General features: G+C 48.7%; 1 protein-coding gene across 1 annotated transcript in view; it reads right to left on the bottom strand.

Annotated features, from left to right (window-relative positions):
- Positions 1–15,082, bottom strand: part of LOC135054963 (zinc finger protein OZF-like) — a 235,191-nt gene extending 220,109 nt beyond the window's left edge. The window contains exon 1 of the mRNA XM_063958470.1: positions 14,824–15,082. The gene's annotated coding sequence lies outside the window, so the exon portion shown is untranslated. The remainder of the gene's footprint in view (positions 1–14,823) is intronic.
- Between the last annotated feature and the right edge of the window lie 7,217 nt (positions 15,083–22,299).

Genomic DNA, 22,299 nt, shown 5'->3' with positions numbered 1-22,299 from the left:
AGTGCCAAATACATGTATGCTTCCACATTGCCAAATACACGTATGTCCCCACAGTGCCAGATACATATATGCCCCACAGTGCCAGATACACATGTTCCCACAGTGCCAGATACATATATGCCCCCAGTACCAGATACACATGTCCCCACAGTGCCAGATACACATATGCCCCCAGTACCAGATACACATGTCCCCCACAGTGCAAGATACATATATGCCCCACAATGCCAAATACATATATGACCCCCCAGTGCCAAATACATGTATGCTTCCACATTGCCAAATACACGTATGTCCCCACAGTGCCAGATACATATATGCCCCACAGTGCCAGATACATATATGACCCAGAGTGCCAGATACACAAGTCCCCACAGTGCCAGATACACATGTCCCCACAGTGCCAGATATGCCTCAGTGCAGATACTCAAGCCCCCACAGTGTCAGATATGCCCCCAGTGCAGATACACACGTCCCCACAGTGCCTCTCACAGTGCCAGATATGCCCCCAGTGCAGATACACATGCCCCCACAGTGCCAGATATGCCCCAGTGCAGATACACATGCCCCCACAGTGCCAGATATGCCCCCAGTGCAGATACACATGCCCCCACAGTGCCAGATATGCCCCAGTGCAGATACACATGCCCCCACAGTGCCAGATATGTCCCCAGTGCAGACACACATGCCAACACAGTGCCAGATATGCACCAGTGCAGACACACATGCCCCCACAGTGCAATTGTTATATAGCACAATGCTATAGATCTATTTGTTGTTGAAGATAATAAAGTGTCAGTGTTTGGGAGAAGGGACTGTAGTACCTGGAAAACTACACGATTTTCATGCATGTTAGATGTAAGTAAGTAGCAAGTAAGCGAAAACTTTAACTTGTTGAGTGTAATAAAGAAAATACATATCTTACCTATTTCAAGGCCAGGTTCAATGAAATGTATATCAGTTAATTGTATAATTGATCATTTTATCTTGGAAGCGATGGCACCCTGGAAGCACTTCTACCATCCAACTAATGGTGTTTGGTTAATGGCTGGGTCCAGTGGCGGATCCAGGGGGGGGGCACTCGGGCCCGTGCCCCCCCTGTCATTTGTGGCTCCCCCCCCCGCGGCGTCGGCGCCGCACAGGGAGATGACGGGCGCCCGCTGAGATTGTGTTACCAGCGGGCGCCCGTCTCTCTGCACAGCGGTAGCCGGAGGCAGGAGCTCAGTACTGAGCTCCGGCTTCCGGCGCTGTCACTGCGCCGTGCGCTATGGGAGAGACGTCAGTCATGACGTCTCTCTCATAGTACTGAGGAGAAGACGCCAGCCAGAAGGAGGACTGCAGCGGCGCGGGAACGGGGCTCGGTAAGTATTATGTTTTTTTCTTCCTTAATGCAGCGGGGGCATCTCCTGGAGGAAACTACGGGGGGACATTACTACTGGGGGGGCACCAACAAGGGGCATTACTACTGTGGGGGCATCAACAAGGGGCATTACTACTGAGGGGGGGCATTACTACTGGGGGCATTATAACTGGGGGCATCACTACTGGGGGGGCAGCTACTGGGGGCATTATTACTGGGGGGGGCAGCTACTGGGGGCATTATTACTGGGGGGCACCTACAGGGGGCATTACTACTTGGGGGCTAAACTACAGGGGCATTACTACTTGGGGGCTAAACTATAGGGGGAGCCAAACTACTGGGGGCATAACTACAGGGGCCAAACTATTGGGGGCATTACTACTGGAGGCTAAACTATAAGGGGGGCATAACTACAGGGGCTAAACTGCAATGGGGCAAACTACAGGGGGGCATTACTACTGGTGGCTAAACTATAAGGGGGGCATAACTACAGGGGCTAAACTACAATGGGGCAAACTATAGGGGGGCATTACTACTGGTGGCTAAACTACTGGGGTCATAACTGCAGGGGCATTACCACTGGGGGCATAATGACTGGGGGCATTACTACAGGCAACATTACTACTGGGGGCAATACGGGCATTGCATAAGGGACACCACTACTATGGGGTCTATATAAGGGGCACTACCAGTACAGTGGACATTGCATAATGAGCGCTACAACTGTGGGCATTGTATAAGAAGCGCCACCTCACATGCACCGAAGCCGCACGCAAATGTACTTGCCCCTTCCATGGTGCCCCCCCTATCATTTTCTTCTGGATCCGCCCCTGGCTGGGTCCATTTGAGGCTCATCTCACAGCAGCTCATTAGCATTTCATTCAGGATGCAGTCAAGATGCTGGCGTTTGGCATCCCGGCGGTCGGAAAGCTGACGCCAGCATCCCAAAACTGCTCGGAATGCTGATGCTGGCATCCCAACATAGATAGCGATGCAGAATGCCAAAATCCGGATCGAGTTGGTGCCAAAGACTCCACTGGCAAGCCACGTGGGAGGGTTAGGGTTAGGCTGCAGGGAGGGAGATTAGGAAGGGTGGGTTAGTGTTAGGCACCACTGAAGAGGCTTTGGGGGGGGGGGGGGGGGGGGGGCGGGTTAGGCTCAGGCTGTGGGAAAGGTGGGTTAGGGGGGAGGGATGGTGTAACGTGAAGACGAGACACTACTGTGCGGTGTAATGTGAATGAGGGACACTACTGTGTGGCATCATTTGAATTGGAAGTACTATTGTGTCCACTCCCTTCACCCACAAGACCATGCCCCATTTCCAATACTCACATCTTATTCCAAATGTGTGTGTGGGGGGGGGGGCGCCAGCCCCTTACTTTGCCAGGGGCGCTCGGACCCCTAGATACACCCCTGTTCTTCCGTAGGAGCATTCCTGGCCTCACACCAAGAAACATATTTTCGCCATATACGGTGATAATGTTTAGATGTCACGTCCTTCCTAGCCTTTATCAGCGTAGGAATGACCTCATCCGGAATGCCTTTTTCCGCTAGGATCCGGTGTTCAACCGCCATGCCACCAAACGCAGCCGCGGTAAGTCTTGGAACAGACATGGGCCCTGTTGCAACAGGTCCTGCCTTAGAGGGAGAGGCCACGGATCTTCTGTAAGCATTTCCTGAAGATCCGGATACCAGATCCTTCGTGGCCAATCTGGAACAATGAGTATTGTTCTCACTCCTCATTTTTCTTATTATTCTCAACCCTTGGGTATGAGAGGAAGAGGAGGAAATACATAGACTGACTGGAACACCCACTGTGTCACTAGGGCGTCTACCACTACTGCCTGAGGGTCTCTTGATCAGGCGCAATAACTCTGCAGCTTTTTGGTGAGGTGGGACGCCATCATGTCAATCTGTGGCAGTCCCCACCGAACTGCAATCTGTGCGAAGACTTCCTGATGAAGTCTCCACTCTCCAGGACATATGTCTGGTGAGGAAGTCTGCTTCCCAGTTGTTCACTTCCGGAATGAACACTGTTGACAGTGCTCTTACATGATTCTCCGCACAGCGAAGAATTCTGGTGGCTTCCGCCATCGCCACTCTGCTCCTTGTGCCGCCTTGGCGGTTTACATGAGCTACTGCGGTGACTTTGTCTGACTGGATCAGAACCGGTTGGTAGCGAAGAAAGGTCTCCGCTTGACGTAGGGCGTTGTATCCTTAGTTCCAATATGTGGATGTGAAGACAAGTCTCTTGACTTGACCAAAAGACCTTGGAAATTTCTTCCCTGTGTGACTGCTCCCCAGCCTCGGAGGCTCGCGTCCGTGGTCACCAGGATCCAGTCCTGAATGCCGAATCTGCGGCCCTCTATAAGGTGAGCACTCTGCAGCCACCACAGGAGAGATACCCTGGCCCTGGGGGATAGGGTGATCAACTGATGAATCTGTAGATGTGACGCGGGCCACTTGTCCAGTAGGTCCCATTTGAAGTCCTCGCATGGAACCGTAAGGGAATGTTTTTCCCAGGACTCGAGGGCAGTGATGCACTGACACCTGTCTTGGTTTCAATAGGTCTTCGACTAGAGTCATGAGTTCCTGGGCCTTCTCTATCTGAAGGTAAACCCATTTCTGGTCTGTATCCAGAATCAAACCCAAGAAGGGCAGACGAGGTATAGGAACAAACTGTGACCTTGGGAAATTGAGAATCCAGCCGTGTTGCTGTGACACCTTCAGCGAAAGTGATACGCTGTTGAACAACTGCCTTTTTGATCTCGGCCTTATTAGGAGATCGTCCAAGTATGGGATAACTGTGACTCCTTGCTTGCGTAGGAGCACCATTATTTTTGCCAATTACCCTGAAATTGGTAATGACAATCCTGTACTGCAAGTGTCAGGTACGCCTGATGGGGTGGATAAATGGGAACATGAAGGTATGCAGCCTTTATGTCTAGATACACCATCAAATCCCCCCCCTTCCAGGCTGGCGATGATCGCTCTGGGCGATTCCACTTTAAATCTGAACCTTTTCCCGTATAGGTTCAGAGATTTTAATTTTAAAATAGGTCTGACCGAACCGTACGGTTTCGGGACTACAGCCAAGGGTGAATCATATCGCCTTCCTTGTTGCAGGAGGGGAACCTTGAGCACCACCTGTTGGAGATACAATGTGTGAATTGTATTTAATATTATATCCCTTTCTCGGGGAGAAGCCGGTAGGTCCGATAAGGAAAACCGGCGAGGAGGCACCTTTCGAATTCCAGCTTGTAACCTTGAGAAACAATTTTTATTGCCCCGGGATCCACCTGTGAGTGAACTCAGATGTGGCCGAAGAGCCGAAGACGTGCTCCCACAGGGACAGACTCCCTTAGCGGAGCTCCAGCGTCATGCGGTGAATGTAGTAGAGGCCGGTGAGGACTTCTGTTCCTGGGAACTAGCTGTGCCCTGTGCCCTTACCTCTGGTAAGAAAGGACGCTCCTCGTACTTTCTAGTTATTCTGCGACCGAAAGGACTGCATTTGATAATGTCGTGCTTTCTTAGGCTGTGAGGGAATATAAGGCAATAGATCAGAATTACCAGCTATAGATGTGGAGACCAGGTCCGAGAGCCCTTCTCCACACAATTCCTCAGCCTTGTAAGGTAAACCTTCCATATGCCTCTTTTAGTCGGCATCACCTGTCCATTGCATGTTCCACAGGACACGTCTAGCAGGTATCGACATAGTGTTGACTCTAGAACCCAGTAGACTAATATCTCTTTGGGCATGTCTTTTATATATATATATATATATATATATATATATATATATAAAGACAGCATCTTTTATATATATATATATATATATATATATATATATATATATATACACATATACTAGGGTCAATAACATGGTATCCTTATCTAGGGTTTCAATCTCCGCTGACAAGGTATCTGTTCACGCTGCTACAGCGCTATAAACCCATGCCGACACAATCGCCGGTCTGAGTAGTGTACCAGAATGTGTGTAAATGGACTTCAAAGTACTTTTACTGCATGCTATCTGCAGGATCCCTGAGGATAGCTGTTAAGTCACCGCTACCTTTTGGGTAAACGTGACAAAGCTTTGTCCACCCTAGGGGAAGATTCCCATCGTATCCTGGCCCTAGCAGGGAAAGGATACTCCCTGAGAATTCATTGTGGGAATCTGCCGTCTCTTTTCTGGAGATTCCCGCTCTTTTTCTTCATGAGAGGAGGGAAATTTACCTCAGCTTTCTTCCCCTTAAACATGTGTACCCTTGTGTCAGGGACAGATGAGTCATCAGTGATATGCAAAACATCTTTTATTACAATAATCATATATTGAATACTTTTCTGCCAGTTTTGGCTGTAACTTTGCATTATCGTAGTCGGCACTGGAGTCAGACTCTGTGTCGATATCAGTGTCTATTAGTTTGGATAGTGAGCGTTGTGAGACTCTGAAGGTCTCTGCGACATAGGGACAGACATGTGTAGATTCGCTGTCTGTTCTCACTCTTTTGTGCAATAAATTTACCTTAGCACTTAATTTCACATATCCAATCAGGTGTCGGCGATGTCGACGGAGACACCACTCACACACACACTTGCTCCATCTCCTCCTTAGGAGAGCCTTTTACCTCAGACATGTCGACACACACGTACTGACACACCACACACTCAGGGAATGCTCATCTGAAGATAATTCCCCCACAAGGCCCTTTGGAGAGACTGAGAAAGAGTATGCCAGCACACACCCCAGCGCTATATGACCCAGGAAAAATAAGATTTTACTCACCGGTAAATCTATTTCTCGTAGTCCGTAGTGGATGCTGGGACTCCGTAAGGACCATGGGGAATAGCGGCTCCGCAGGAGACTGGGCACAACTAAAGAAAGCTTTAGGACTACCTGGTGTGCACTGGCTCCTCCCACTATGACCCTCCTCCAGACCTTAGTTAGGATACTTTGCCCGGAAGAGCTGACACAATAAGGAAGGATTTTGAATCCCGGGTAAGACTCATACCAGCCACACCAATCACACCGTATAACTCGTGATATTATACCCAGTTAACAGTATGAAATATAACTGAGCCTCTCAACAGATGGCTCAACAATAACCCTTTAGTTAACAATAACTATGTACAAGTATTGCAGACAATCCGCACTTGGGACGGGCGCCCAGCATCCACTACGGACTACGAGAAATAGATTTAACGGTGAGTAAAATCTTATTTTCTCTGACGTCCTAAGTGGATGCTGGGACTCCGTAAGGACCATGGGGATTATACCAAAGCTCCCAAACGGGCGGGAGAGTGCGGATGACTCTGCAGCACCGAATGAGAGAACTCAAGGTCCTCCTCAGCCAGGGTATCAAATTTGTAGAATTTAGCAAACGTGTTTGGCCCTGACCAAGTAGCAGCTCGGCAAAGTTGTAAAGCCGAGACCCCTCGGGCAGCCGCCCAAGAAGAGCCCACCTTCCTCGTGGAATGGGCTTTTACAGATTTAGGATGCGGCAGGCCAGCCGCAGAATGCGCAAGCTGAATTGTGCTACAAATCAAGCGAGCAATAGTCTGCTTCGAAGCAGGAACACCCAGCTTGTTGGGTGCATACAGGATAAATAGCGAGTCAGTCTTCCTGACTCCAGCCGTCCTGGAAACATAAATTTTCAAGGCCCTGACTACGTCCAGTAACTTGGAGTCCTCCAAGTCCTTAGTAGCAGCAGGCACCACGATAGGTTGGTTCAAGTGAAAAGCTGATACCACCTTAGGGAGAAACTGGGGACGAGTCCTCAATTCTGCCCTATCCATATGGAAAATCAGATAGGGGCTTTTACATGACAAAGCCGCCAATTCTGACACACGCCTGGCCGAAGACAAGGCCAAAAGCATGACCACTTTCCACGTGAGATATTTTAAATCATCGGGTTTAAGTGGCTCAAACCAATGTGACTTTAGGAAACCCAACACCACGTTGAGGTCCCAAGGTGCCACTGGAGGCACAAAAGGAGGCTGAATATGCAGGACTCCTTTAACAAATGTCTGAACTTCAGGCAGTGAAGCCAGTTCTTTTAGGAAGAAAATCGACAGAGCCGAAATCTGGACCTTAATGGAACCCAATTTTAGGCCCATAGTCACCCCTGACTGTAGGAAGTGCAGAAATCGACCCAGCTGAAATTCCTCCGTTGGGGCCTTCCTGGCCTCACACCACGCAACATATTTTCTCCATATGCGGTGATAATGTTGTGCGGTTACATCTTTCCTGGCTTTAATGAGCGTAGGAATTACTTCCTCCGGAATGCCCTTTTCTTTTTGGATCCGGTGTTCAACCGCCATGCCGTCAAACGCAGCCGCGGTAAGTCTTGGAACAGACAGGGTCCCTGCTGCAGCAGGTCCTGTCTGAGCGGCAGAGGCCATGAGTCCTCTGAGATCATTTCTTGAAGTTCTGGATACCAAGCTCTTCTTGACCAATCCGGAACCACGAGTATCGTTCTTACTCCTCTCCTTCTTATTATTCTCAGTACCTTTGGTATGAGAGGTAGAGGAGGGAACACATAAACCGACTGGTACACCCACGGTGTCACTAGAGCGTCCACAGATATAGCCTGGTGGTCTCTTGACCTGGCGCAATATCTTTTTAGATTTTTGTTGAGGCGGGATGCCATCATGTCCACCTGTGGCCTTTCCCAACGGTTTACCAGCATTTGGAAGACTTCTGGATGAAGTCCCCACTCTCCCGGGTGGAGGTCGTGCCTGCTGAGGAAGTCTGCTTCCCAGTTGTCCACACCCGGAATGAACACTGCTGACAGTGCTAACACGTGATTTTCCGCCCATCTGAGAATCTTTGTGGCTTCTGCCATCGCCATCCTGCTTCTTGTGCCACCCTGTCGGTTTACATGGGCGACTGCCGTGATGTTGTCTGACTGAATCAGTACCGGCTGGTTTTGAAGCAGGGGTCTTGCTTGACTTAGGGCATTGTAAATGGCCCTCAGTTCCAGAATATTTATGTGTAGGGAAATCTCCTGATTTGACCATAGTCCTTGGAAGTTTCTTCCCTGTGTGACTGCTCCCCAGCCTCGAAGGCTGGCATTCGTGGTCACCAGGACCCAGTCCTGTATTCCGAATCTGCGGCCCTCTTGAAGATGAGCACTCTGCAGCCACCACAGCAGAGACATCCTGGTCCTTGGAGACAGGGTTAACAGCCGATGCATCTGAAGATGCGATCTGGACCACTTGTCCAACAGGTCCCACTGAAAAGTTCTTGCATGGAACCTGCCGAATGGAATTGCTTCGTAAGAAGCTACCATCTTTCCCAGGACTCGCGTGCAGTGATGCATCGAGACCTGTTTTGGTTTCAGGAGGCCTCTGACTAGAGATGACAGCTCCTTGGCTTTCTCCTCCGGGAGAAACACTTTTTTCTGGTCTGTGTCCAGAACCATCCCCAGAAACAGTAGACGCGTCGTAGGGACCAGCTGTGACTTTGGAATATTTAGAATCCAACCGTGCTGACGTAGCACTTCCTGAGATAGTGCTACCCCCACCAACAACTGCTCTTTGGATCTCTCCTTTATTAGGAGATCGTCCAAGTATGGGATAATTAAAACTCCCTTTTTTCGAAGGAGTATCATCATTTCGGCCATTACCTTGGTAAATACCCTCGGTGCCGTGGACAGACCGAACGGCAACGTCTGGAATTGGTAATGACAATCCTGTACCACAAATCTGAGGTACTCCTGGTGAGGATGGTAAATGGGGACATGCAGGTAAGCATCCTTGATGTCCAGGGATACCATGTAATCCCCCTCTTCCAGGCTTGCAATAACCGCCCTGAGCGATTCCATCTTGAACTTGAATTTTTTTATATATGTGTTCAAGGATTTCAAATTTAAAATGGGTCTCACCGAACCGTCCGGTTTCGGTACCACAAACATTGTGGAATAGTAACCCCGTCCTTGTTGAAGTAGGGGCACCTTGACTATCACCTGCTGGGAATACAGCTTGTGAATTGCCTCTAGCACAGCCTCCCTGCCTGAGGGAGTTGTTGGCAAGGCAGATTTGAGGAAACGGCGGGGGGGAGACGACTCGAATTCCAGCTTGTACCCCTGAGATACAACTTGAAGGATCCAGGGATCCACCCGTGAGCGAGCCCACTGATTGCTGAAATTTTTGAGCCGCCCCCCCACTGTACCTGGCTCCACCTGTGGAGCCCCACCGTCATGCGGCGGACTTGGAGGAAGCGGCGGAGGGCTTTTGCTCCTGGGAACAGGCTGTCTGTTGCAGCTTTTTCCCCCTACCTGTGCCTCTGGGCAGAAAGGACGCGCCTTTACCCCGCCTGCTTTTCTGGGGCCGAAAGGACTGTACCTGATAATACGGTGCTTTCTTAGGCTGTGAGGGAACATGGGGCAAAAATGTTGACTTCCCAGCTGTTGCTGTGGAAACTAGGTCTGAGAAACCATCCCCGAATAACTCCTCACCCTTATAAGGCAAAACTTCCATGTGCCTTTTAGAATCTGCATCCCCTGTCCACTGCCGAGTCCATAACCCTCTCCTGGCAGAAATGGACATTGCACTTATTTTAGATGCCAGCCGGCAAATATCCCTCTGTGCATCTCTCATGTATAAGACTGCGTCTTTTATATGCTCTATGGTTAGCAATATAGTGTCCCTGTCTATGGTGTCAATATTTTCCGACAGGGAATCTGACCACGCAGCTGCAGCACTGCACATTCATGCTGAAGCAATAGCTGGTCTCAGTATAATACCTGAGTGTGTATATACAGACTTCAGGATCGCCTCCTGCTTTCTATCAGCAGGCTCTTTTAGGGCGGCCGTATCCGGAGACGGTAGTGCCACCTTCTTTGACAAGCGTGTGAGCGCTTTATCCACCCTAGGGGGTGTCTCCCAACGTGACCTATCCTCTGGCGGGAAAGGGTACGCCATTAGTAACCTTTTAGAAATTACCAATTTTTTATCGGGGGAAGCCCACGCTACTTCACACACTTCATTTAATTCTTCAGAAGGGAGAAAAACCACTGGTAGTTTTTTCTCCCCAAACATAATACCCTTTTTTGTGGTACCTGGGGTAATATCAGAAATGTGTAATACATTTTTCATTGCCTCAATCATGTAACGAGTGGCCCTATTGGACATTACATTAGTCTCTTCGTCGTCGACACTGGTATCAGTATCCGTGTCGACATCTGTGTCTGCCATCTGAGGTAGCGGGCGTTTTAGAGCTCCTGATGGCCTTTGAGACGCCTGGGCAGGCACGAGCTGAGAAGCCGGCTGTCCCGCATTTGGCATGTCGTCAAATTTTTTATGTAAGGAGTCGACACTTTCACGTAATTCCTTCCACAAGTCCATCCACTCAGGTGTCTGCCCCGCAGGGGGTGACATCACATTTATAGGCATCTGCTCCGCCTCCACATAAGCCTCCTCATCAAACATGTCGACACAGCCGTACCGACACACCGCACACACACAGGGAATGCTCTGACAGAGGACAGGACCCCACAAAGCCCTTTGGGGAGACAGAGAGAGAGTATGCCAGCACACACCAGAGCGCTATATAATACAGGGACTAACTGAATTATATCCCCTTATAGCTGCTATATAATATATATTGCGCCTAAATTTAGTGCCCCCCCCCCCCTCTCTTTTTTACCCTTCTGTAGCTTGTAGACTGCAGGGGAGAGCCAGGGAGCTTCCTTCCAGCGGAGCTGTGAGGGAGAAATGGCGCCAGTGTGCTGAGGAAGATAGCCCCGCCCCTTTTTCGGCTGACTTCTCCCGCGTTTTTGAAACTCTGGCAGGGGTATATTTTTACACCTATATAGCCTCTGGGACTATATATGGTGTAGATTTGCCAGCCAAGGTGTGTAATATTGCCCTCAGGGCGCCCCCCCCCCCAGCGCCCTGCACCCATCAGTGACCGGAGTGTGAGGTGTACATGAGGAGCAATGGCGCACAGCTGCAGTGCTGTGCGCTACCTTGGTGAAGACCGAAGTCTTCTGCCGCCGATTTTCCAGACTCTTCTCGCTTCTGGCTCTGTAAGGGGGACGGCGGCGCGGCTCCGGGACCGAACGATCGAGACCAGTTCCTGTGTTCGATCCCTCTGGAGCTAATGGTGTCCAGTAGCCTAAGAAGCCCAAGCTATCTCCAGTCAGGTAGGTTCGCTTCTTCTCCCCTTAGTCCCTCGCTGCAGTGAGTCTGTTGCCAGCAGATCTCACTGTAAAATAAAAAACCTAAAATATACTTTCTTTCTAGGAGCTCAGGAGAGCCCCTAGTGTGCATCCAGCTCAGCCGGGCACAAGATTCTAACTGAGGTCTGGAGGAGGGTCATAGTGGGAGGAGCCAGTGCACACCAGGTAGTCCTAAAGCTTTCTTTAGTTGTGCCCAGTCTCCTGCGGAGCCGCTATTCCCCATGGTCCTTACGGAGTCCCAGCATCCACTTAGGACGTCAGAGAAAAACCCAGTAATTTAATGTTTACCCAGTAGCGCTGTTATTATCTGCGTCAAATTATGTCCCCCCCCTCTTCTTTAAAACCCTCTCTTCTACCGTGGTATAAGCAGGGGAAAGTCCGGGGAGCTTCCTCTCAGCGGTGCTGTGGAGAAAAACATGGCGCTGGTGAGTGCTGAGGGAGAAGCTCCGCCCACTCGACGACGGGCTTCTGTCACGCTAAAAGTGTAAAAGTGGCGGGGGCTCCTGCATATATACAGTGTCCAGCTGTATATATGCTCCTTTTGCCAAATTAAGAGGTTTATATTGCTGCCCAGGGCGCCCCCCCCCCCTGCGCCCTGCACCCTTACAGTGACTGGAGTATGTGAGGTGTGTGGGAGCAATGGCGCACAGCTGCAGTGCTGTGCGTTACCTCAGTGAAGATCATGAAGTCTTCTGCCGCCTGTGAAGTCTTCTTTTCTTCTCATACTCACCCGGCTTCTATCTTCCGGCTCTGTGAGGGGAACGGCGGCGCGGCTCTGGGACGGACGGCGAGGGTGAGATCCTGCGTACCAATCTCTCTGGAGCTAATGGTGTCCAGTAGCCTAAGAAGCAGGACCTAGCTTCAGAGAGTAGGGCTGCTTCTCTCCCCTCAGTCCCTCGATGCAGGGAGTCTGTTGCCAGCAGAGCTCCCTGAAAATAAAAAACCTAACAAAATACTTTCTATCAGTAAACTCAGGAGAGCTCACTGAAAAGCATCCAGCTCGTCTGGGCACAGTAGTAAACTGAGGTCTGGAGGAGGGGCATAGAGGGAGGAGCCAGTGCACACCAGGAACTAAATTCTTTCTTAAAGTGCCCATGTCTCCTGCAGAGCCCGTCTATCCCCATGGTCCTTATGGAGTCCCCAGCATCCTCTAGGACGTTAGAGGAAAAAAAAGTGCTGCTTACCGCACTGCTGTTGTGAGGGGAAGGAGAGCGCAGCCCCTCAGTCTCCGGCGGCCGTGTCTATCTTCAATTCGGCGCCGGCCCGTGAGCCAAACAGAGCTCGCTGTCCGGCAGCCAATCAGGAGCCTTAGCTGTCGGTCCGCGAGCTCTGTTTGGCTCACAGGCCGGTGCCGAAGTTTAGATAGACACCGCCGCTGGAGACCTGCTGTGAGTGCGCTGTGTCAGGCAGCGGTGGCTGGGAGCGAATCGAGCCGCATGCGGGGGATTCAAGAGCCGCAGGTTGGCCACCGCTGCTGTAGGGGGAGCTTGGAGAGAGATACAGCGCAGAGAAATAAAATGCCCATCAATCAATTTTTCAAATACAGCCTGTAAAATTACAGAAGCTGATTGGACAGTACTTCATCTCTCTGCAAGCTTTGACACATCTCCTCCTAATGATGGGTACACACTATGCCAGGGGTGGCCAACCAGTCAGAGGCAAAGAGATGAAAAATATCTATAGTTAAGTGAAAGAGCCAGTAACATGTGTGCACCAAAGGCGCATGTGCAAAAAAATGGGACGTGGCCTAACTGGCATGAGGCCACGCCCCATTTTTGTGCGCCCACCTTCAGTATGATGTTTGGAGGAGCGGGACCATGTGTCACACACCCATGTTTAGTTACACTGGAGGCGAAAAACACCAACAATCCAGGTATACATAAAATACACTGAAACAAGCAAGACTCCCCCTTCACTTTGTGCCTCTCTGCATCCCTCCTCTGTGTCTTTCAGCCTGCCCCCTTCTCTGTGCCTCTCAGCCTGCTACCCCTACACTCTTTACCTCTCAGCCTGCTCCCCCTTCTCTCTGTGCCTCTCAGCCTTCTCCCCCTTCTATCTGTGCCTCTCAGATTTGTCCCCTTCTCTCTGTACCTCTCAACCTGCTCCCCCTTCTCTTTGTGCCTCTCAGCCTTCTCTGTCTCTCAGCCTTCTCCCCCTTCACTCTGTGCCTCTCAGCCTTCTCCCCCTTCTGTCTCTCAGCCTGCTCCCCTTCTCTCTGTGCCTCTCAGCCCCCTCCCCCTTCTCTCTGTGCCTTTCAGCTTGGTCCCCCTTCACTCTGTGCCTCTCAGCTTGGCACCCCTTCACTCTGTGCCTCTCAGCTTGGCACCCCTTCACTCTGTGCCTCTCAGCTTGGCACCCCTTCACTCTGTGCCTCTCAGCTTGGCACCCCTTCACTCTGTGCCTCTCAGCTTGCTCCGCCTTCACTCTGTGCCTCTCAGCTTGCTCCGCCTTCACTCTGTGCCTCTCAGCCTGCTCCCCCTGATGTAGCGCTGCCTTTATGCTCCTGCCTCCGCTGAGTCCGCTGCCACGCTCCTGCCCTGGCATCTTGCTCCTGCTCCCGGAGTCGCGCTCCTGCCACAGCTCCCAGCACCGCTGCAAGGTGGGAGGCGGCCACAGGTGCAACTGTGTGCCGCAACAGATTGATAAAAGAGCAGCATGCGGCTCGAAAGCCGTGGGTTGGCCACCGCTGCTCTATGAGCGATATCGCATACACACTATGTGATATCGCACAGTAATTCATGCTGCGGCCGGCCCGAACATGCAGATCTGATGATATAGTCAGCTTGAGCTGCATGTCCAGGCGACAGCAAGGGTCGTTAACGACACCCAGGAGTGCGCATCGGCCACCGCTGGCAGAATACACACATACAAACAATATCGCTCAGGAGGGTGAAAATGAGCGATTTTGTTTACAAAATTGCCTAGTGTGTAGCCACCATAAGTCATTAACATCAAAATCATATCAATGTGTTTAATGCTTTGATCTTAGAAATCATAATCTGCTGTATCACAGTATCCACACAGGGGACCATTTGGGTCAGTATGAAAATGAAGAGCATGTAATATCTGACAGGTGCTAGTAAATCTAAATGACAACAATAAATTTACAGTAGGCGGACAGAGATAAGTCAGTGATCTGTGACCCCCCCAAATGTTATAGGTCATATAGAACAATTACTCGCTGCTGTTACAGGCTGCTGGGATAATGTGTAATACCTGGACTATACCCAATGTCACACTACAGTCACAGACACATTTACAGTGCCATGTCATAGTTACCAGTGTGTTGGGATATTCCCAGCAATGTTGTCTGTATTCTTTGTCCTGGGCAGGAAGCTGATTGCTAGAGATGCACATCCGGATGGTGAGCATCAGGCCTCTCCATTATACTGTATCTCACTTATTCTAGTCATATGAAAAAACAGGAGGAGGCTACAGATGTGCCAGGATTATTAGGGACGGTTGAATCTAGCATCTACCGACCCATCAGGCAGCGTAAGGCTGTCAGGTGAGAACTAAACTACAGCTCCCAGAATGCATTTCTCTATTCACTTCGCTTAAAACCCTACTTTCCCTAATATGCTAGTTATATGCGCGGCAATGACCTCTAGTGGTTTGCTCGGGGTACTTTTTTTTTTTTTTTTTAGTTTTTTTTTTCTTTTTGTCCCTAATTTATGTTTTGTCTGTGTTTGTCCTGTGAAATAATTATCCTTGGAGGTGTCACTGAATTTGAGAACAGAACATCTACACAGTATTGTACATTAATCTTTGTTAAAGTAACATTTATTTGAATTAGTAAAGTGGCAAATATTTGAAAATATTGGTGTGAATTGTTACAAGTGTTTGTTACATTAGATATTATCTTTGATAGCATTAGCCCATATAATAGGTTTAGCTGTTAGAATATGTTTCCCAGACAGTGTATGGACTAGCGATTGGGTAAAAACCAGATCGGGCCGGAACCCCAAGCGCTGGACCGGACTAGCTCCATGCAACAAACTCTGCCATTCAGTGTCCCATCCAAGTTGGGGTACAGCTGTCACCAGGGAGGCAGGGATGGAGAGATTACAGCCTCTCCGTATGTTCCGTATGTATGATGGGATAAAACTGGTCCGGACCGTAAAGGGATGCTGTAATCTCTCCCTCCATGCCGCCCTGGTGACAGTTGTAGGCACCACTACGGACAGAACACCCACCGGACGGAGACGAGCACTACAAGCTTCAGAATGGCACAGTTTTCTGCAGGAAGCCAGTCCGGCGTTCCGGGGTCCAGACTGTGTTGGTTTTTATCTAATCCCTATGGACTATGGGCGTGAAATTTCTCAAATAAGAAGACTGGTATTTAACATGTTCATACCGTTTATATGGCAACTCTGACACTGGAAGACAGAAGCAGGTAATGTTCCATATCATTTCTATTCTGTATAAAGACAGTTTGTAGTGCGTTAAGTAATGATCTTAACTATCTGTGAACCATCCACTACACTTGGTGAGGGTTACTTGCTTTGCTTTATATGTATACTCTTTTCATATAGAAAACACTTTTGGGAATTCAGTGAATCATTTAGCTGCGTGAAGATTCGGACTTCGTATTTAGATACAGAATTCAGCTCTGCAGGGTTCCCTTAAGATACCTGGCACTCCGGGGGTCTGGCCATTTACAGCATATGCACCATGCCCCGGAATGCAATAGAATCCGGGGCTTGGATGCTGTGGCCTGTAGCCTATGGACTGCTTTTTCATTTTGCCGCTAAAAGGGATCCAATCAGATCCCTCCCAGCACCCACCGCGGTGCATGCTCACCGACACATGCGCAGTCAGGCTTCCGGGTCATAAACCCAGAAGTTCACACACTGCAAATGCCAGCTCTTAACGCAAGAGCTGTCATTTGCTTAAATGTTCATGCATACGGTTGTTGCTGTGGTACTACACATCCTAGCATACCTTGCCAAAGAATTGATATTAGGATACACTGGCGTCACAAGGTGGGTGCGGGGGGTGCGGCCCGCACCCAGGTGTCACCCGCCGAGGGGTGACACCAAAGTGCCAGCTCCTGTTCAGTGACAGGAGTCGGGTGCTGCACTGTAACATTACGTGCAGCAACCTGGCTTCTGTTACTGTGTAGGAGAAGGCAACAGAGACACACTAGTCTCCAGGGGCAGCCCGCACTTCCCGGACCCCAGGAGTGACGAAAATGTGAGTCGGGGCGCGAAGCCACGCCCCCTCCCGTGAAGCCATGTCCTCCAGAGGGGCACATTCTTAGCCACGCCCCTCTGCAAAGCCACACCCCTTTCGCTGCCACACCGGGTGTAAAAGAGATGAGTGACGCCTCTGATAGGATATGCTAAAATTAAAGCTAGGCATGCTGGGATGTGTAGTTCCAAGGCAGCTGAAAGGCCGCACATTTCCTAGGCCAGCTGAATAGCATTTGCCTAAAAATCCCTCATCCCCCCTGCATCCCATTCACTTCCCGGCAATCCCTGATCTTCATTATGAGATGCCCAGACCTGCGGCATGTAGCAGTAATGGGCAGGGTCTTGTTTATGTGAATCGCATCACCACACACTCTGCACTTGAACTTTGGATGTAGGTGTAGAAGATAGACAAGTATGTTATATACAGTGTGTTCCCTTTATTTACAGTGAGGAAGCGACGAGTTACAGTATAAGTAAAAGAAATTAAATAAATAGTACTGGACATTAGTGAAGAGAGGATTTCTTTCCATTCTCCCCCACACAGGCAGGATAGGGGAAACTGACGGCGGTTTGCGGAATCTTGTCTATCACAACCACCTCTTTTTTTGGCGATAATACAACGTTGTCACATCGAGTGAAAGAGTTACATGCTGTATGGTGGAAAGTACTTTTCCTAAACATATATATTATAAATGGATACAAATGCATACAAGAGAGATGTCATCCTCCTGGGCATGCAGGGCTGTTTTCAGCAGACAGTGGGGGAGATTTATCAAATCATAGAGAGAAATCTTCATCTTCACTTATCTGAAGGCTGGTATTCAAAATTTAACTCACCTACTCCTTCAAATCCAGTAGGTATACTCACCTTCTGGTGGTGCTTCTGCCAACTTCACATACCTAAAGGTTGGGATTTAAAAGGTTTAACTCACCTACTCCTTGACGTCTGACAGACACATTCGCCTTCCGACGGGGGTCCTGGGAACTTTGCATATCGAAAGGCTGGGATTTAAAGGGTTTCACTCACCTAATACTTGGTTACCAGCAGCAAAAATCACCTTCCACTGGTTGTCCTGGCAACTTTATTTTCCTGAAGCCTAGGATTCAAACAAATTTATTCACCTACTTCTTGGAGACCGACAGCCATACTCACCTATATGTGGGGGTCCAGGCTGCTCCACGTGCCTGAATTCTTTGATCTAAACATTTTCATGCACCTAATCCTTGGATCCCAACTGTCATACTCACCTTACGGCATAGATCCTGGCAACTTTGCATACGTAAAGGCTGGGATTTTAGTGGTATCATTCACAAACTCCTTAAACTCAGACAGGCATACTCACCTTCCAGAAGTGATGCTGGCAACTTCACTTAGCTGAAGGCTGGGATTCAAACGGATTTACTCACCTACACCTTGGAGACAGAAAAAGGTTTAACTCACCTATTTCTTGAAATGTGATAGGCATACTCACCTTCCGGCTGGGGTTTAGGTTGCTCCACGGACCTGATTTTTTAGATCCAAACATTTTCACTGACCTGTCCCTTGGATCCTAACAGCCATACTCACCTTCCAGTTGGTGGCCTACTCCTTAAAGTTACACGAAATACTCACCTTCTGGAGTGCGTTCTGGTAACTGCATATATCTAAAGGCTGGGATTTAAAAGGTTTAACTTACATACTCCTTGAAGTCAGACAGGCATACTCACCTTCCGGTGCGGGTCTTCACAACTTCACTTACCTGAATGCTAGAATTTAAAAGGTTAAACTCACCCACTCCTTGAAGTTACACGGAAACACTCACCTTCCGACGGGCGTCCTTGTAACTGCATATACCTAAAGGCTTGGATTTAAAAGGTTTAACTCACCTACACCTTGAAGTCAGACAGGCATACTCACCTTCCAGCAGGGGTGTTTGCAACTTCACTTAACTGAGGGCTGGAATTTAAAAGTTTAATTCACCTGCTCCACGAAGTCAGGCATTCACACTCATCTTCCGGCGGGGATCTTGGCAACTTCACTTACCTAAATGCTAGAATTTAAAAGGTTAAATTCACCTACTCCTCTTGAAGTTACACAGAAACACTCACCTTCCGACGTGCGTCCTTGTAACTGCATATAACTAAAGGCTTGGATTTAAAAGGATAACCTGACCTACTCCTTGAAGTCAGACAGGCATACTCACCTTCCGGCGGGGTTCTTGGCAACTTCTCTTAACTGTAGGCTGGAATTTAAAAGGTTAAACTCACCTACTCCTTGAAGTCACACAGGAATACTCACCTTCCGGCGGGCTTCCTGTAACTGCATATACCTAAAGGTTGGTACTTAAAAGGTTTAACTCACCTAGTCCTTGTCAGGCAGGCATGCATACTCACCTTCCGGCTGAGTTCTTGGTAACTGCGTATACCTAAAGGCTGGAATTTAAAAGGTTGAAATCACCAACTCCTTGAAGTCAGAGAGGCATACTTACCTTCCAAATGGGGTCTTGACAACTTCACTTACCCGAAGACTGGAATTTAAAAGGTTAAACTCACCTACTCGAAATTAGGCATGCATACTTACCTTCCGGCGGGAGTCCTGTTAACTGCATATACCTAAAAGCTGGGATTTAAAAGGTTAAACTTACCTACTCCTTCAAGTCAGACAGGCATACTCACCTTCTGGCAGGGGTCTTGGCAACTTCACTTACCTGAAGGCTGGGATTTAAAAGGTTTAACTTACCTACTCCTTGAAGGCAGACAGGAATACTCACCTTCCGGCGGGCATCCTGGTAACTGCATATACCTAAAGGCTGGGATTTAAAAGCTTTAACTCACCTACTCCCTGAAGTCAGACAAGCATACTCATATTCTGGTGGGGGGGTCTTGTCAACTTCAATTACCTGATGGCTGGAATTTAAAAGATTAAAGTCACCTACTCCTTGAAGTCACACAGGAATACTCACCTTCCGGCGGGCTTCCTGGTAACTGCATATACCTAAAGGCTGGTAATTAAAAGGTTTAACTCGCCTACTCCTTAAAGTCACGCAGGAATACTCACCTTCTTGCGAGGTTCCTGGTAACTGCATATACCTAAAGGCTGGGAATCAAAAGGTTAAACTCACCTACTCCTTGAAGTAAGATGGGCATACTCACCTTCCGACGGGGGTCTTGAAAACTTCACTTACCTGAAGGCTCAGATTTAAAAGGTTAAACTCACCTACTCCTTGAAGTAAAAAAGGAATACTTTAAAAGGTTAAACTCACCTACTCCTTGAAGTCACACAGGAATACTCATCTTCCAGAGGGGCGTCCTGGTAACTGCATATACCTAAAGGCTGGGATTTAAAAGGTAAAACTCATCTACTCCTTGAAGTGAGATGCGAATAATCACCGTCTGGTGGGGTTCTTGGCAACTTAATTTACCTGTAGGCTGTAATTGAAAAGGTTAAACTCACTTAATCCTTGAAGTCACACAGGAATACTCACCTTCCGGCGGGCGTCCTGTTAACTGCATTTACCTAAAGGCTGTGATTCAAAAGGTTAAACTCACCTACTCCTTGAAGTCACAAAGGAATACTCACCTTCTGGCAGTCGTCCTGGTAACTGCATATGCCTAAAGGCTGGGGTTTAAAAGGTTAAACTCACCTACTCCCTGAAGTCAGACAAGCATACTCATATTCCGGCGGGGGTCTTGGCAACTTCACTTACCTGATGGCTGGATTTTAAAATGTTAAACTAACCTACTCCTTGAAGTCACACAGGAATACTCACCTTCCGGCGGGCTTCCTGGTAACTGCATATACCTAAAGGCTGGTAATTAAAAAGTTTAACTTGCCTACTCCTTGAAGTAAGATGAGCATACTCACCTTCCGGCGGGGGTCTTGAGAACTTCACTTACCTAAAGGCTGGTATTTAAAAGGTATAACTCACCTATTCCTTGAAATCAGACAAGCATAATCACCTTCCGGCGTGGGTCTTGGCAAATTCACTTACCTGAAGGCTAGGATTTAAAAGGTTAAATTCACCTACACCTTGAAGTCACACAGAAACACTCATCTTCCGGTGGAGTCTTGGCAACTTCACTCACCTGAGGGCTGGAATGTAAAAGTTTTAATTTATCTATTTATTGAAGTCATGCATGCATTCTCACATTCCGGCGGGGGTCCTGGCAACTTCACTTACCTGAATGCTAGACTTTAAAAAGTTTAACTCACCTACTCCTTGAAGACACACAGGAACACTCACCTTCCGGCGGACATCCTAGTAACTGCATATACCTGAAGCCTGGGATTTAAAAGGTTTAACTCACCTACTCCTTGAAGTCATACAAGAATAATCACCTTCTTGCGGGCGTCCTGGTAACTGCATATACCTAAAGACTGGGATTAAAAAAGGTTAAACTCACCTACTCCTTGAAGTGAAATGGGCATACTCATCACCGGCGGGGGTCTTGAGAACTTCACTTACCTGAAGGCTATAAACAGGATTTTAATACCTACCGGTAAATCCTTTTCTCCTAGTCCATAGGAGATGCTGGGGTCCATTTCATGGCCATGGGGTATAGACTGTTCCGCAGGAGCCATGGGCACTTTAAGACTTTTCAAGGGTGTGAACTCCAGACCTCAGTTATAGGAACTGTGCCCAGGGAGACGGACATTTCGAGGAAAGGATTTACATTTATACTAACTGTGAGATACATACCAGCTCACACCTCAACCATGCCGCACAACATGGCATTCAACATAACACGCCAACAGGCATGAACCAGTTACAGCAACATGCTGAAAACAAATGTAACACAACTTGTGTAACGGTAGGTATTAAAATCCTGTTTTCTCATACGTCCTAGAGGATGCTGGGGTCTATTTCATGGCCATGGGGTTTATACCAAAGCTCCAGTACGGGCAGGAGAGTGCGGATGACCCTGCAGCACCGATTGACCAAACTTGAGGTCCTCATCGGTCAAAGTGTCAAACTTATAAAATTTAGCAAAAGTGTTTGACCCTGACCAAGTAGCTGCTCGGCAAAGTTGTAATGCCGAGAACCCCCGGGCAGCCGCCCTGGACGAGCCCACCTTCCTAGTAGAATGGGCCTTCACTGACTTCGGCAACGGCAAACCAGCCGAAGAATGACCGTGCTGAATCATACCTCTGATCCAGCGTGCAATGGTCTGCTTGGAAGCAGGACACTCAATCTTGTTGGGAGCATACAGGACAAACAGAGCCTCTGTTTTCCGTATCTGAGCTGTTCTAGTGACATAAATCTTCAAAGCCCTAACCACATCTAGAGACTTTGACTCAATGAAGGTGTCAGTAGCCACTGGCACCACAATAGGTTGGTTTATGTGGAAAGATAAAACCACCTTAGGAAGAAAATGTTGGCGAGTTCTCAGCTCTGCCCTATCTTCATGGAAGATCAGGTAAGGGCTCTTGTGAGACAAGGCCCCCAATTTAGACATCCGCCTTGCGGATGCCAAGGCTAAAAGCATCACCACTTTCCAAGTGAGAAACTTCAACTCTATCTCCTGTAGAGGTTCAAACCAACTCGATTGAAGGAACTGCAACATCACATTAAGGTCCCAT

This window comes from Pseudophryne corroboree, chromosome 3 (assembly GCF_028390025.1).
Source record: "Pseudophryne corroboree isolate aPseCor3 chromosome 3, aPseCor3.hap2, whole genome shotgun sequence".
In the NCBI taxonomy this organism is placed as follows: domain Eukaryota; kingdom Metazoa; phylum Chordata; class Amphibia; order Anura; family Myobatrachidae; genus Pseudophryne; species Pseudophryne corroboree.
The sequence above is the reverse complement of the archived record's forward strand: the minus strand, read 5'-3'. Positions and strand labels throughout refer to the sequence as shown.